Consider the following 18,002-nt stretch of genomic DNA (forward strand, 5'->3'; position numbering starts at 1 on the left):
TGATGTTGACATACATGATATCAAGAGGATTTTGATGAAAAAGTTTGAGATGAAGGATTTGGGTGAGCTATAATATTTCTTGGACATAGAGGTGGTGAGATCACCTCATGGCCTTTTGTTATTACAGAGACAATATGGCTTGGACATGTTGTCCAAGTATGGTATGATAGGCTATAAGCCTATTTCAGTGCCATTGGAGAATAACACAAAGATTTTTGTAGATACAGGTGAGATTTTAGAGGACCCCAGTACATACATGCGCATAGTAGGTAGCTTGATCTACATGACCATTACTAGGCCATACTTGAGTTATGCTACTAGGATTGTGATCAGTTTATGCAAGCCTCTAGGAAGCCATACTTGGATGCAGCTAGACAGATTCTTAGGTACATAAATTCCACAATTGCTTATGGACTTTTCTACGAGGTTGGTATAGAGATACATATACATGGGTACATAAATGCTGATTGGGATGGTGCTGTTTGCAGATAGGAGATCTATCAGTGGATTTATGTTCTCATTTGGGAGTGATGCTGTGAGTTTGAGTAGTAAGAAGCAGCGAAGAGTTTCCTTGTCGAGTACAAAGGTAGAGTACAGGGGTGTTGTTATGGCATCTTGTGAGGTAGCTTGGTTTCAAAAGGTACTTGGTGATATGGGTGGGCCCGTGGATAGGGAAGTTGTGGTTTATTATGACAACATAAGTAGCATACAATTGGCTAGTAACCTTGTATACCAAGCTAGAACGAAGCACATTGAGGTGCACTATCAATTTGTGAGGGAGAAGGTTCTAGCAAGTGATGTAGATCTGGTATATGTCAGCACAAAGGATCAAGTGGTTAACATCTTCACCAAGGCATTGGGCATAGAGAAGCTCCACAAGTTTAGGAGCCTACTTGGAGTGCAGTGGGTGGAGTTGAGCTCGAGGGGAAGTGTTGAGATATCAAGCTCAATTAGTGCTACGATGAACATTGATGAACCGCATGGGTGACAGCTTCTGCACTTATGCCATTGCCATGGTTGGTGAGATTACGGTTGATATGCTACTAGTGGATGACAAGTTGTTTGACAACAACTTTGGAGTACTAGAATTATGACATAGTTTTAGTGGCGCTCATATGGTCGGCGGGCTCAAACTATGGACTGACGATTTTGTATGTTGTTGTAGGAGAGTACTTTCCCTTTATGCATGTACTCTTGTCTTTTAAATTATATGGTTGAAGAGAAGAAGATAGAAAAAAATTTAGCCATCCATATCTCTTGTGTCTTGCACTCTCTTATGTGTGTGTGTGTGTGTGTGTGTATTTGCTTGCAAGGAACTCAATCTCTCTCTCCCCTCCACATTCTCTTTAACAAAGAACAATGAAAAGTTATCAACTGCATACAAGCCTTTGATCAAGGACATATGCAAAGTTGGACATAATTATATTGGTTTTTCCCTATGTTTAGCATCAACCAGAAGAAAGTATTCATCTTAGAAGAAGGTGTTAAGCCAACCTCATTGTTCTAAGAGTAACATAACGTTCAACACGGTGTCTAATCTATATGGTGTAATGACACTTACATGGACAGTAGGTGTTCTTAAAAGAAAAAGATACTCTCTCTAAGAAAGGGAGTTTAAGGGCACATGAACAAGGAAGTAATATTTCTCTACTAAAGGAAGTGTTTCTCTAACTGAAATACTTATAAAAGAGAACTTATTCCAAGTTAAAGACTTGTTTACAGTTTGATTTAAAAGGAAAAGTATAAGCATGATCTAGTATAAGAGAGTAAAAGTATTCCTTTGGAAAGAGGTGAAGTATGAGATCTTAAAAAAAGGTTATGTTCTAAGATTAGAGCATCAAAGAGTTGAGGAGAACTCTTTTTCTTTTAAAAGGAAAAAAGGTTCTAATCTTTCTCCAAAGTATTGTGCTTGAAGGTTTTGAGATATTTGATGATACTTAAAAGTTTGAGTGTGATCAAACTTTAAGAGAAGGTTGGCATACTCAAAAAGAAGTTACCCACTTTTGTTTTTGAGGATGAAAAATCTTCTTTCAAGGGGAAGGAAATGTTATGAGACTAACAGGTAACACTAAAATGTAAGACTAGGAAAGATTATTTACATGTAAAAGGTTACATATAAATAAGGTTCATGGGATTTCAAATAGGAAATACCTAAGCAATGGTTAATAGGCATTAAAGTTAAAGTAAAAAGGGAATTAGATGGTGCACAATGGAAGCCTAAGGGACACATGGGTAGTTAAAGAGGCATTGGACAAGGAAAAGACAATGTCTAGTCTCAACAAAAGGTCAAGGGGCTGAAGTTGGAAGGTCATGCACCTTTTTGGCCTAGATAACCATGAGTTAAGGGACTATTTGAGATATGGTTGGGTGGAGAATCAAGGTTCTAGGCTTACAAGTCCTCAAGCTTATAATGTAAGGAGCATTACACATCTGGCCTTTCCTCCCTTCTAGGTGTCAGAGGATGTACATCTCCTCCCATTCTCTTGGTGTAAGGACACTAAGGGGAGATATGACCCCTTTCCATATAATTGAAGCATTGAGCATGCAAGTTAGGGTCTCCTATGCCTTTGCCTCTCATTCCTTCTCTATCTCCTGACCTACGGACATTCATGCCTCCTTGCAAAAAACATCAATTTAAATTCTTGATTTGTTGAGTTAAATGATTAATACCTTGCATTAATTGGTTAGCAGCATGGAACTAGAGAAGTCCTCCCTTCTTATGTCCTTCTCTCTCCAATCATAGTAGGTCTGTTCTCAACTAGAACCTCTTTTTTCTTCTGAGCTAGCCTTTGAAGCTTCCATTTCTTCTCTCTTGCAATCCTCAAGGATTCATCAAAGGTACATAGTCTTTTTAACTCTACCTTCTCCTTCAGACTAGCATGAAGGGATTGAATGAACATATCTTTTTTAAGGAGTATAGGTCGGTGCCCTTCTCCTAATGAAACATCCCATCTCCTTAAAAATGATCTACAAATCTATCAAAATATACATCTCATAGTCTATGCTTCAATTTCTATATATATTGTCAAATAGCATCTAGGGATTCACCTTTTTTAGCATGTTGCACCAGAGCTCCTTTAACATCCTCATATGCCTGCCCCTGATGTGGCTGACTCCTCCAAGTCTGGAACCCCTGTTGTTTATGATGCGATTCTCTTCCTCCTCATGTGGAAATGGTGGAGTCACCTCATTCATTGTGGTTGATGAAGATGAGTCTCATCCATGCTTTCCATATGAAGCCTTCCCACCTTCCGCACTCTACTCAATGTCACCAAATGGTATGGTAGGTTATCTAGCACTCTCCTATGGTTCTCCTCCATGCCATGATCCACACTTTTGGTGGTGCCAATGCCTCATGAGAAGACCATACATTCGGACATGCTCAATTGTTATATGACATTATCATATATATTGACCCTTGCATGGATCATAATAACACAACGAATGTTTTCTCTCAACCATGCCATAGAGCCAACTTTCGACCCTTGAGGATCATTGTGAGAATCTGAAACTTGGCCAAAATGAATTTAGGATTCATACAAAACTCTTGAGCTATCCAGAAGTTATGATGAAAAATTACCTTGGATTTCATTGCTAGACAGTGACTACAGTAGCGTTATTTCGTTGCTCAGAAGCGAAATATTGTTGTGCAACAGCAAAGTTAACAGAGAAATTTTGATGTTCGACAGTGACTTGGAAAGTGGGACTCCCGCCTAAATCACCACTGACAGGAGTCATTCTTTCTACCTACTTCGACTAGGCTATACATGCAGAGAGGACACCTACACAACATCTATTCCTCCCACCACATCTCTTCCCTCAAGCCTATTCCATCAAGCCTCTCTTCCTCTCTAGGGTAAGTGCCCCTTTTCTTTTTTACTTTCTCCAAAGCTTTCATGGAAAGCTTTAATAATTTCTTTCATTCTAGGCTTTCATGGAAAGCTTCTACATAGCTATACGTGAGACTTTCTTTCCCTTTCCCTCTCTTTCCTTTCCCTTTCTCCCTTCCCCTCTCTTTCCTCTCCCTTTCCCTAACCCTAGCCATATGCATAGAGCTCTAATAGACATATTTGATGGAGAGCTCTCCAATGAAGTTATCTATTAAAAATTATATACATAGAGCTAGGACTAGGGAAACATAAACCAATTTCTTTTAGTCACTTATGCATTAGGAGTAGGGTTTAGGGTACTTACCTCTTTTTCCTCTTCTTCTCCTTTCACGCTAATATGTTAAACTGAAATAACTTATGTTTCTTTTCTGTAGGTTTATTCAAGTGAACAACTAACAAGGGTTTAGGCCAATTCTCTCATACAGCTTCTCAAAGAAGAGGTAAGCCCTCTTTTTCCTTTCTTTGTTTATGCTTCTTCATTTTGTATTTTTTCACCTTTGGGTGTTGGAGATTATGGTTAAGTCAATAGGCTTATGCATAAGTCCTTATAATTTTTGTACATCACCAAGAACCAATATGTGCAGAAGGTCTTGCATGTATTTTACACTCACGACGTATGTGTTTGAGTATGATGGGCTTGGGATGTATGGCTCTAGTGTGTTTCACACTCGATTATTTTAAAGTTTCTTTCTCTAGTTATTCTAGTATTGGTCTCATGAGATTTTGCAAGTGAGCATCCACATAAGCATGAGATTTTGCAAGAGCATCTACATAAGCATGCATGAGATTGAAGTTTAATATTATGTGCTTTTAGCATGCGACTAGAAGTATAGAAATGTTTTGCATGCTTGCATCCCCAGTGTATGAAAGGATGATTGATTACATATTTCAATACAGCTAACCAATGGGTGTAAGAACACGAGTTGAGTTTTTTGATTATTCTAGTAAAGTGCTAGTGATAATCAATGGTTAATGTTTTTTATGGAGTTAAGGTTGCAATAATGACACAGGATTGGAAAGTTATAGATAACGAAATTTTTCCTACTCTCTTTAGGTGTTATGTGGACAAAGTTCAAACTGTTGGAGAGTTCAATGGAGGACTTGTTTTTCAAGTCTTTAATTTATTTCCAAGCAAGTAACTCATTTGAGTTATAGTCTACATGTCTTAGTGTAGTACCAATGCAATTGGGGTAAGAAACCAATGCAATTGGGTTTTTCTCGTAATTTTTAGTTCCACGTAGATGCGAAGGCCCATATAGGATTTTTGGCCCTAAAGTTTAACTATTTTTATGCATATCACGTGTATGTTTGTGTTATGTTGAGTTCACATCAAATAAGTTGGTTTGTGAAATTTTATCATCATAAGATCCTATTGTGTCAATCATATTCCTTTGTAAATTTATGGTCGAGGGTCTTTCACAATGTTATGTGGCTAACCTATGGAGCAAACATAGTTTGTGTTTGTTTTTAGTTAGTAACAGACTTCAATATCAAAAGTTAGCCATCATGTGCTTAGTACGAGCATATTCCAATAAGGTCTTACCTTTCTGAATAAGTTGGTTACTTAAGGGGATATTCCTTTATCATTTATTTTTCATTCAGTTCAAAAGGTTATCTAAAGATAAATATTGATGCTTATGTATTGCACATACAAGAGCTTTAAGGTGGAATTTGTTGAGAAAACGTAGTGCTCATGCTAGATCAAGTGTGTGGAGAGGAGAGACTCACAAAATACCAGAATAATATCTTGCTTATTAAGTTGCTTATACATACAACTAGGCCTTGCTCACATACAAAATGCCTCATGGCCTCACCTTTAAATAGGTGAACAAGTGGACCTCAAGTCCATTCACACTCACACCCTTCTCTCACCCTTCTACATAACCTTAGTCTCTTAATACCCCCCCTCAATACCAACTATGAAAGAATGGAATAGGTGGTATTGGACATAAGATGCCTTTATAACATTAGGCGTACAAGGTTTGGAATATAGGTGTGGTTATCTAGGATTTACAAATGTGTTCCTAGAGCCTTAGAGGCTATTACATTGATGCCTTCTAAGTCTTTATTTGTTGTCGATGAAGATGTACACCCTAATGATGGTCCACCCCACTCTTTGTGTTTGCTTGACTTCTTGTAGATGACATGTTTTAAATATCCATGCCATTGCTTCCACCATATGCTTTCCACCTTGACCATTCTCACACAATGATCATAAGCAGGCTGCCACCATTGCTTAAGTGGTTTGCTTTTAGATGGTCCTCCAACATGCTTTATGCTTCCTTGAATAATATATCTCCTCCATGAGTAATGAGGTAGATTTAAATAGGGAAGGGAAAGGGAGGGTCTTACCACTTGCCTTATGGATTGGTCAAGGGCAGTGTCTACTCCACAATTACAATAGCTTTTATGCATGTTGGTTAAATGATACCCTTTAGGGTTTGAAGTTACAAGCTTAATGAGTAATTGGTTGAGGTAAATGCTCAAACCAATAAGGTTGATCATCCTTGGCTCAAGAAGGAGAGGGCATGGCTCATAATGTTGCCAATGCCTCTTATAAAAATAGTGCCAAAAGATGCTTAAAATCATGACAAACAACAAGGTAGAGCATTTAGGGATTCTATGCTCAACCTTACAACTCATCTTATATGATGAAAATGCAGAATATGCAGCAAAATGACATGCCTTGGGCTGGGAAATGAGAACATATGGCTTATGGCATGCCTATGCCTCTTACAAACAAGAGCCTCAAGGGTAATACACATAAACATTGAAGATGAACACTTAGTGTATATGTGTTCAACTTTAAAACCACTCAAAAATCTAAGTTTGATGATGAAAAAACCAGAATTCTTCAACCTCTTTGACTCATGAGGTGAAGACAATTGGTTCATGGTTGCACCATTTCTCCTTGGAAGAAACGGGTTGACGATGAAGACTTGAATGTGGCACTTATGGTGTGTGCCCGGCCTCCATGTTGATGAAGAAGAGCCTCCTTAATGTAAATGACCTCCTCCTTTGATGGTTAAGACCACCTTGGTGTTAAGCAACACTTTGGTTGATGATTAATATCATCATTAGTGTGTATAAAACATAATTAGTACTAAAAAGCATATTTTTAGTGTAAAATAACACCTATTTTGATGATTAACTCACCATTAGTGTTTAATAACACTATTAGTGTTTAAGAACACTTTTTCTTTGCTGGATTAACAGAGTAATTAGTATTAAAAAACATAATTAATGCTTAGAAGCACACTTAATCACTTTAAAAGCTTAAAAATTGATGTTGATGTTGAAGCTTAACGGGCATGAGGTGTATGGCTACCTCATGTGGATGGAATCTCTTCAAAATCAAGAGAGAAATCAGCAACAAACATTCACACCACAACTTCAGTGATTAGAGCAAGGGAGGAGATGATTGAGCAAGAAAAACCTCCAAAAATCAAGCTTTAATGGCAGCTTGAGGTGAAGAAGAGAGAGGCGACTGGTTTTTTCTATGTAGCCGTCGCGTGAGGGCGCCATCGGAGCTGGAGCTTCCACACTCAATGGGCTATCAAAGCCCTAAGATTTCTTGCCTTATTGTGGTCTACAGCCAAGAAATGGCTGTACGACCAGCGCAGGAAGCAGAAAACGAACCCGACACGCTGCAGAGGAAATGACGCGATGAAGCGTGGAGAATTCTCACAATTGATTGTACGAATTTGTGCGCCCACGAGCCCTCTACACTTTCCTAGTTGAAGTCTCCATAAGATCTTGTCTCTACCAGCTGTTGTAGCTCCTTCACCATGAAAGGGTTGAGCTCCACACAAGAAGGATAAGGGGAAAATGGATATTTTTGACCTATTCTACACCACAAGTGGTTCAAATCACCTAAGCTCTAGATACCATGTTGATAAAATGTGGTGCTCATGCTAGATCAAGTGTGTGGAGAGGAGAGACTCACAAAATACAAGAATAATATCTTGCTTATTAAGTTGCTTATACATATAACTAGGCCTTGCTCGCATACAAAATGCCTCATGGCCTCACCTTTAAATAGGTGAACAAGTGGACCTCAAGTCCATTCACACTCACACCCTTCTCTGACCCTTCTACATAACCTTAGTCTCTTAATAGAATTCTTTTAGTGTTTATGTTGTGTACAAGCGCTTAAAGGTTGGTAATAATTGAAGCGTTTGATCTTGATTTATGTGAGTTGACTCATAATGGAGTACAATCCACATCTATTATTAGGTAACTTCATTTACAAAGTTTAACCTTCATGAACGGTCACGGTGCCTCAAACATAATCTTTTTTAGATTTTTTTAAAGTTATGACTCATCGAAAAGTACCACTTTGGGTGATGAACAAAACATGTTTGCAATGTTGATTTGAGACGGTAAAGATAGTTAATGCCTATTAAAAGCGGCCTCTCGATCTATAAATAAAAGTCTAAATTCTTGGAAAAGAGGAAAGACTATAAATTCTCATGGTGTTGACATAATAAAGTGATGTTTGTTTCGGCCACATCGTAAAGGTATGAGTATGTGCTTGTAAAAGAAAGTAATGAGACGTACTTATATGTGAAAATAAAAGTTGACCTTATTAAAGAGAGGCACAATTATGATTGGTTATGCTTCTAGATTCCATAATGGTAGACATGGTATATGGAACCTTATAATTATTTCTATATATGTATAAAATTTATCAAGTAAATAAGTTACTTGAAAAAAGTCTACAAATAAATAGAAATGTCTATGTGGACATTGTTTCACTTATTGAAGTATAAACGAAAAAGGAGTTATTGCCTAGATCTAAATTTAAGGATGTCCAAACTTTTAAAAGGTAGGGTCTAGTGTTAATGACTAGTTACTCAAGGTACTTGGGAGCAACTAGGTGGAATAGGACGCCTAGTGATGTGTGCTATGCCAACGTACGGATAATCGAAAGAAGTTAACCGCCAAGAAAGGTTGAGGTTTTCTCATTCAAAAGAGTTTCTCAAGCAAATGGTTACTTTTCTCTTCATTGGTTATGGTATGCAAGTTCGTTCAACTAGTACGTAAGGTACTAAAAGGTAATAAAACAATCTTGTTTGGGAATTGTGTCTCATAGAAAGGAGGTGTTCCATAATATTGGTATACAAGTGTGAACTAGAAAAAGGTTGATGGTAACCAGGTAAAGCTTCTTAGTGATCATGACACTCGAGAATTAAAAAATGTTGAGATATCGAGCTCAACTAGTGCTACGCGAACATTGATGACCCACCTGGGTGACAGCTTCTGGACTTATGCCACTAGCATGGTTGGTTAGATTATGGTGGATATGCCGCCAATGAATGACAAGTTATTTGACAGCCACGTTGGAGTACTAAATTTATGGCATAGTTATAGCATCAGCTCATATAGTCGGGTTCCCACTATAGACCAACCATTTTGTATGTTGTTGTAGGAAAATACTTTCCCTTTATGTATGTACTCCTATCTTTTAAGTTATATGGTTGAAGAGAAGAATATAGAAAAAAATTAAGCTATCCATCTCTCTTGTGCTCTCTTGTGTGTGTGTGTGTGTGTGTTTGCTTGCAAAAGGAACTGAAGCTCTCTCTGCCCACCACATTCTCTTTATGCTATCAGAGCTCCAATTTGCATGAGATCTAAGGAGGAAAGAAATATCCAAGAAAAAGAAGGCAAGGAAGTGGTGCATAAGACCATCATCATCTATTTTCCTTCTTGGTTTAGGTACAATACCCCTGAGTAGCTTTGGGAGCTAAACCTCTTCAATTAAGGAGCCATTTTCACAGGCTTAGAGATGCATGTGTGGTACGCAGTACTTTTTACTACTTTGTACTGAACGTTTGCGACCAAATTCACATTTCAGACGCGTCTCGATCTCCATTCTGTCATTGTAAGGTATTTTTGACAATTTCAAAAAGCTTTGGTTGAGCACTGTCTCTGATCGAAATCTGGTTATTGCAGTGCATCATGCATTTTGGAAGTGCATGGGGATCGACCAAGACTGTAATAATTTTAGATTGCAGGTATTGTGTTACATTCATTGATGACCACACTAGGAAAGTGTGGGTTTACTTCATGAAGGAGAAAAGTGTGGTGTTTTCTCATTTTTTAGAGATTTAAAGCCTTGGTTGAGAAGAACAAAGGCATGCAAAAAAAATTCCTGAGGTCAGATTGTGAGGGAGAATATTTCTCCAATGAGTTTAACGATTGCTTGAGAGAAAGCAGGGAATCAAGAGATAGTTTACATACAGGTACAGTCCACAACAGAATGGTGTTATACAAAGAAAAAAAAGGCACATTACAGAAGTGGCACGTGCCTTGACGGTTGAAACGAATATGCCATTTTTTTTTTTGTAGAAGCAATACAGCAACTACTATGTGCATTATGAACATGACACCCATTGCAACTGTTCATGGTATGACACTTGAACATAAGTTTACAGGCATAAGGCCAGATGTGTCTCACTTGAAAGTGTTTGGGTGTATTGCATATGTGCATGTTTCTAATGAAGTAAGAACAAAGTGGAATCCAAAGGTAAAGAAATGCATCTTTATTAGTTATACTATGGAGTAGAAAGGTTATAAATGTTATAACCGTACTACTCGTGAGATGCAAGTAAGCAGAGATTGTCTTTAAGGAGATGAGTAGCTGGAATACACGAATAGTGAAGGCAATAGAAGATGCAAATGTGTTGATGCCACATGTATAAGGGTGCAGAAAAGTGTCATTTACAGTGTCATAAAACTGTCATCAGAATTGTCATCTGAGTTGTCATTTGTTCTGAAAGCTGTCATCAGATTTGTCGTCAAAGTTGTCAGCAGAAGTGTCATCAATGATGTCATTTTAGTTGTCGTCAAAAGTGTCATAAGGTTCAGATTTGAAGAGTTATTTAGGGTCACATAAAGACTATAAAAATGCAAGCAGTTGTAATTGTGGGAATGGGAAGTTGAATAATCAGTTTTTCAGTTTTCTCTCTCTCTCTCTCTTCCTTTCTCTTGAATCTCTGTGTATGTTGTTTTGAGAGTCTCTCGTGTGAGCATTTTCCCTGTTGAGGGCTTTGGCCCTCAACACTTGGTGATCAACGGCGGGTTTCCTACTTTCTTTTGTTAGCGGAGGTTTGTGCTGAATTCGGCAAGTTGGCGGAGGTTAGCAGGCAGAAGGGTGAAGCGACAGATCCATTACTACCCATGCACCCGACCTCTTTTGTCACGCCGGCATTGGTCACCATGGATGGCCATGGCATTCAAAATCTGGTCTCTGCGCGCAATCAGGGTTGAGTGCTGGTTTCAAACGATCTGAGCGTCGCGATGGTGAGAAATTCGGCATCCATGGCAGGCTTTTGAAAGTGAGAACTCGCCTAGAGCGGTTATGAGAATCCGCCAATGCCCCTGCTTCATCGCCAGCTGGTTATTTTGTGCAAGAGATTGGAGATCCTCAGAGGTTATTCAAAAGCTAAAGGAGTATGGAATCAATGATGCCTGTGTGGATGGTAGCGTGCAGATTGCAGTAGCGCCAGCAACTGCTGATGCAAATTTTTGGTATTTATACGGGATCCTGAGGCTCTTTTGTACTATTCTCCGGATTCAGATTTTGCAGTGATCATGAATGATTCAATATATATATATATATCCAGCTAATATGCTGGGTGCTGCAATCAGCATTCTGGGTTTATGTGCAAGCCCGGTGCTCGGCGCTGATTCCAGAAGGCAAAGTGGTCATGCGGTGATTTATATATTATTAGAGATATTCTACATGTTACACCTGGCGATCAAGGCCATTAATGTTTTCCAATACAATGTGGCTGTTTTTATTTTAGAGGGAATTCATGCGCTTAATGGCATTTATATATTAGCATTCAGTTTTGATGACAAAGAAGTTTGCAGAGGCAGAATTAAAATTCTTAATCGACATCAAGGGTGTATTTCTGAAGCTGATTCAAGAGCATGATTTTTGCACGGATGGAGTGATCCGAAGAGGACATACCAGGCAAAAGACCGGCTGTTCTACCTGGTGACGCGAAGCCTGCAAGGAGCACAATCTTGGAAAAGCTGATGGAGATTTCTTTGGTGAACCAATGCCAATTCAAAATTTGTTTCATTTCTTATTGCAAATCATTTTGTATGCAAGCACAAAGGCACTTGACTTCTCTCAAGGGAATTTGTGAGTTCTCAATTGCTACGCAATTGTTCCCTCGGGTGTCCCAGTGTATAAGGGTGCAGAAAAGTGTCATTTACAGTGTCATAAAACTGTCATCAGAATTGTCATCTGAGTTGTCATTTGTTTTGAAAGCTGTCATCAGATTTGTCGTCAAAGTTGTCAGCAGAAGTGTCGTCAATGATGTCATTTTAGTTGTCGTCAAAAGTGTCATAAGGTTCAGATTTGAAGAGTTATTTAGGGTCACATAAAGACTATAAAAATGCAAGCAGCTGTAATCGTGGGAATGGGAAGTTGAATAATCAGTTTTTCAGTTCTCTCTCTCTCTCTCTCTCTCTCTCTTCCTTTCTCTTGAATCTCTGTGTATGTTGTTTTAAGAGTCTCTCGTGTGAGCATTTTCCCTATTGAGGGCTTTGGCCCTCAACACCACACCACATGTAGAGTAGAAATCATAGGTGCGTAGTGGACCTGAAGAGTCTTCTAGCAATGGATCCAATGTTAGCCCATGGTCAGGTAGGTTGACAATAGATGTAGGTACACATGTATCATGCAGAGGGAAGGAAAAGGTAGATCACCCTTTTGGGCCTCATCTCTCAGCAGGTCACTCATATGTGAATGGTAACTCTAGCGGCTCTAAGCAAAGCCTTAAAAAGGAACTTCGCATTCCATCTGTGGTTATTCACGGTGTAAGGAGAATGAGGGATGTTTTGAGGACACCTAGCAGCAATCCACGTGTATGCAGGTCTTTGAGGGTTAGATACCCTAATGACAGGTTATGATATGATGGATATACAACCCATCATTATGCTTACATGGTTAAAGCAATATAAGAACTAGATCCCACTTGTTTTGAGCACGCACTTGGAAATAAGAAATGGAAAGATGACATGGATGAGGAGATGCCAGCATTGGATACAAATGCAACATGGGAGTTAGTGCCTTTGCCTAAGAAAAACCAGGCAATTGGATGTAAGTGCATGTATAAAGTTAAGCATAACATTGATGGTTCAATGAGAAGGTATAAGGTGAGATTGGTGGCCAAAAGCTATGCGCAAACTTATGGCATTGACTATGAAGAGACATTCAGTCCGGTTGCAAGAATGGCAACTGTGAGAGCTATCATTGCTATGGCTGTAGAGGATTGGTATTTTCTGTGTAGGTTACGCAAAGCCTTTTATGGCTTGAAGCACACACCTAGAGCATGGTCAAACAAGATTGGGGAGTATCTTGTTACCATTGGATTTCAGATATCCAATCGAGATTTTTCATTTTATGTGAAAACATTTGTTAGAGGGATCATGTTATTAGTCATCTATGTAGATGACTTGATTATCAGTAGTGATAGTGATGTTGACATACATGATATCAAGAGGATTTTGATGAAAAAGTTTGAGATGAAGGATTTGGGTGAGCTACAATATTTCTTGGACATAGAGGTGGTGAGATCACCTCATGGCCTTTTGTTATTACAGAGACAATATGGCTTGGACATGTTGTCCAAGTATGGTATGATAGGCTATAAGCCTATTTCAGTGCCATTGGAGAATAACACAAAGATTTTTGTAGATACAGGTGAGATTTTAGAGGACCCCACTACATACATGCGCATAGTAGGTAGCTTGATCTACATGACCATTACTAGGCCATACTTGAGTTATGCTACTAGGATTGTGATCAGTTTATGCAAGCCTCTAGGAAGCCATACTTGGATGCAGCTAGACATATTCTTAGGTACATAAATTCCACATTTGCTTATGGACTTTTCTACGAGGTTGGTATAGAGAGACATATACATGGGTACATAAATGCTGATTGGGATGGTGCTGTTTGCACATAGGAGATCTATCAGTGGATTTATGTTCTCATTTGGGAGTGATGCTGTGAGTTTGAGTAGTAAGAAGCAGCGAAGAGTTTCCTTGTCGAGTACAAAGGTAGAGTACAGGGGTGTTGTTATGGCATCTTGTGAGGTAGCTTGGTTTCAAAAGGTACTTGGTGATATGGGTGGGCCCGTGGATAGGGAAGTTATGGTTTATTATGACAACATAAGTAGCATAGAATTGGCTAGTAACCTTGTATACCAAGCTAGAACGAAGCACATTGAGGTGCACTATCAATTTGTGAGGGAGAAGGTTCTAGCAAGTGATGTAGATCTGGTATATGTCAGCACAAAGGATCAAGTGGCTAACATCTTCACCAAGGCATTGGGCACAAAGAAGCTCCACAGGTTTAGGAGCCTACGGTATTTGCTTGCAAGGAACTCAATCTCTCTCTCCCCTCCACATTCTCTTTAACAAAGAACAATGAAAAGTTATCAACTGCATACAAGCCTTTGATCAAGGACATATGCAAAGTTGGACATAATTATATTGGTTTTTGCCTATGTTTAGCATCAACCAGAAGAAAGTATTCATCTTAGAAGAAGGTGTTAAGCCAACCTCATTGTTCTAAGAGTAACATAACGTTCCACACGGTGTCTAATCTATATGGTGTAATGACACTTACATGGACAGTAGGTGTTCTTAAAAGAAAAAGATACTCTCTCTAAGAAAGGGAGTTTAAGGGCACATGAACAAGGAAGTAATATTTCTCTACTAAAGGAAGTGTTTCTCTAACTGAAATACTTATAAAAGAGAACTTATTCCGAGTTAAAGACTTGTTTATAGTTTGATTTAAAAGGAAAAGTATAAGCATGATCTAGTATAAGAGAGTAAAAGTATTCCTCTGAAAAGAGGTGAAGTATGAGATCTTAAAAAAAGGTTATGTTCTAAGATTAGAGCATCAAAGAGTTGAGGAGAACTCTTTTTCTTTTAAAAGGAAAAAAGGTTCTAATCTTTCTCCAAAGTATTGTGCTTGAAGGTTTTGAGATATTTGATGATACTTAAAAGTTTGAGTGTGATCAAACAGAGAAGGTTGGCATACTCAAAAAGAAGTTACCCACTTTTGTTTTCGAGGATGAAAAATCTTCTTTCAAGGGGGAGGAAATGTTATGAGACTAACAGGTAACACTAAAATGTAAGACTAGGAAAGATTATTTACATGTAAAAGGTTACATATAAATAAGGTTCATGGGATTTCAAATAGGAAATACCTAAGCAATGGTTAATAGACATTAAAGTTAAAGTAAAAAGGGAATTAGATGGTGCACAATGGAAGCCTAAGGGACACACGGGTAGTTAAAGAGGCATTGGACAAGGAAAAGACAATGTCTAGTCTCAACAAAAGGTCAAGGGGCTGAAGTTGGAAGGTCATTCACCTTTTTGGCCTAAATAACCATGAGTTAAGGGACTATTTGAGATATGGTTGGGTGGAGAATCAAGGTTCTAGGCTTACAAGTCCTCAAGCTTATAATGTAAGGAGCATTACATATCTGGCCTTTCCTCCCTTCTAGGTGTCAGAGGATGTACATCTCCTCCCATTCTCTTCGTGTAAGGACACTAAGGGGAGATATGACCCCTTTCCATATAATTGAAGCATTGAGCATGCAAGTTAGGGTCTCCTATGCCTTTGCCTCTCATTCCTTCTCTATCTCCTGACCTATGGACATTCATGCCTCCTTGCAAAAAACATCAATTTAAATTCTTGATTTGTTGAGTTAAATGATTAATACCTTGCATTAATTGGTTAGCAGCATGGAACTAGAGAAGTCCTCCCTTCTTATGTCCTTCTCTCTCCAATCATAGCAGGTCTGTTCTCAACTAGAACCTCTTTTTTCTTTTGAGCTAGCCTTTGAAGCTTCCATTCCTTCTCTCTTGCAATCCTCAAGGATTCATCAAAGGTACATAGTCTTTTTAACTCTACCTTCTCCTTCAGATTAGCATGAAGGGATTGAATGAACATATCTTTTTTAAGGAGTATAGGTCGGTGCCCTTCTCCTAATGAAACATCCCATCTTCTCCATAGATCCTTAAAAATGATCTACAAATCTATCAAAATATACATCTTATAGTCTATGCTTCAATTTCTATATATATTGTCAAATAGCATCTAGGGATTCACCTTTTTTATCATGTTGCACCAGAGCTCCTTTAACATCCTCATATGCCTGCCCCTGATGTGGCTGACCCCTCCAAGTCTAGAACCACATTTTTGTATCCCCTTTAAATAACATGGACAATAGTGTCGATTTGTCCTCATCTCTGACCTTTCCAAATGTGAAAACTTCCGGCTCCATCCTGACCAAAAAGTCCCTTGGATCCTCATTAGCATGCCCGTACACAAGATGACATCATCGCAGGCATCTCAAAAACTGCTATTTTGAAAGGTTCCTTGAAATCTATCCTCAATGGGGGCACCAAAACAATGATGGCTTTTGGAGATACTTCCTCTATAGCTTCGTTCAACGCACACCACTATGAGAGAAGAGTTTTATAAGCACCACATCCCAGCAAAAACAACACTAGAAGGCACTTGCACAACCAAATAACGTCCCCTAGTCCCTAGCTACCCCAATTCGATAATTCAATACCCTCCTAGCCTCCCTAATGAATCCAGTTTCTTACTTAGGTTGTCCTATGAGGTCAACTCCTACTTCTAATACCTCTGATCTACCACCTAATAGCCTCTCCTGATCATAGCTGACATCCTGCTTACTAAAGTCATCTCGAGCTAATGTAGAATTACTCAGATTCTTCCTCTGAAGAAACCCTCTACTTATTTCCTATCAAAAATCTACTCTCCTGATTCCCAAGGTGTCCTCCACTATATCAGATAGCTCTGGATCCTAGTCCTAGTACTTCCTTCTGGATGATAGTGTACTCTCTCAACTACCACAAACAAGTCAGGTACTCACTCTTATTTGCCTCCAAATTCTGATGGCTTTCCCATTCTAGAATTGATACTCCATGGTCCTCTATGATCCTCCAGCATCCAAAGATCTTGTAGCTACACTCCCTCGATGGTCTTGTTTATCTTGCCGACCCTCTTCCGAGCATCCCTTGATCTTCCACTTGCAAAGTTCTCCCAGAGAACCATCTTTCTCCTAAGTCTACAGTAATTCTGAAACTTCCCAAAAATGTCCTCTAACAGCTATAAGCCCAAAGTGGTTTCTAAACTTATCAAGGTATCACCTAACAAGCTCTGTGCTGACTACTGCAAGCCCAGAACTGCCTCTGAATGGACTATTTCCACCCAACTAGATAAATTGACCTCGCTGACATAGATTCTCTATCCTTTGAGTTAAATAACACCACAAGAGAATTAAAAAACTTAAACAAATCTAGAACCAAGTCTCAAAAACTCTTAGCTGACTACTAATGTCAAACTATTGCCAATAGAGACCCTGTAAGATGATAAAACCTCTTGACAATTGACAGCTATCCTTAAATAGACCTAAACCATCCCTTGTGCCTCTGAACCACTTTCTATTAGCTTAAATAGGCTAAAACAAGATCTCTACCCAACTTGATGATGTCTGGATGATTGTCCCCTACACATGTTAATTGTCCTAGCATAGACTCAATCAAAGTCAATTCTCCACACATAACCCTCCAACCCCCTGCTCTTAACAATCTAAGTCTTCTCAATAATCTTATGTTGCCTTGTACAGAAAACAAATCTTATGGCTCATGACCTTTCGAAATGATTGGGTGAATTGGAGAAGTTGGATGAAACACGACTATATGTAGTGAGCAGAATGTGCACGAAGAAGTGAGCAAAACGTTGGTTTGATGCCAATCATAAACCAAATGAGCAGGAAGAGCAAGCATCAGTCCATGCAATGGATTACATGGACCATAATTCGAATATTGCAAGCACAAAGCTCTCATACCATCTGATTGCCCATAGCAAGAAACTCATCATCATGACAAGAAGCTGTTGTTGCAGCTAGCTATGCTGCTTGACACATGCATGTACCGTTTGCCCACAAAACAAAAACCCCAAAAAATCAGTGTGTTGAAGTATTCTCTCAGTCTCACTACAATCTTATGTGTGCCTTTCATGTTTCTACTCTTTTGGGTTTACAC

This window comes from Cibotium barometz, chromosome 3 (assembly GCF_041138505.1).
Source record: "Cibotium barometz isolate CiBa-2024 chromosome 3, ASM4113850v1, whole genome shotgun sequence".
Classification (NCBI taxonomy): Eukaryota; Viridiplantae; Streptophyta; class Polypodiopsida; order Cyatheales; family Cibotiaceae; genus Cibotium; species Cibotium barometz.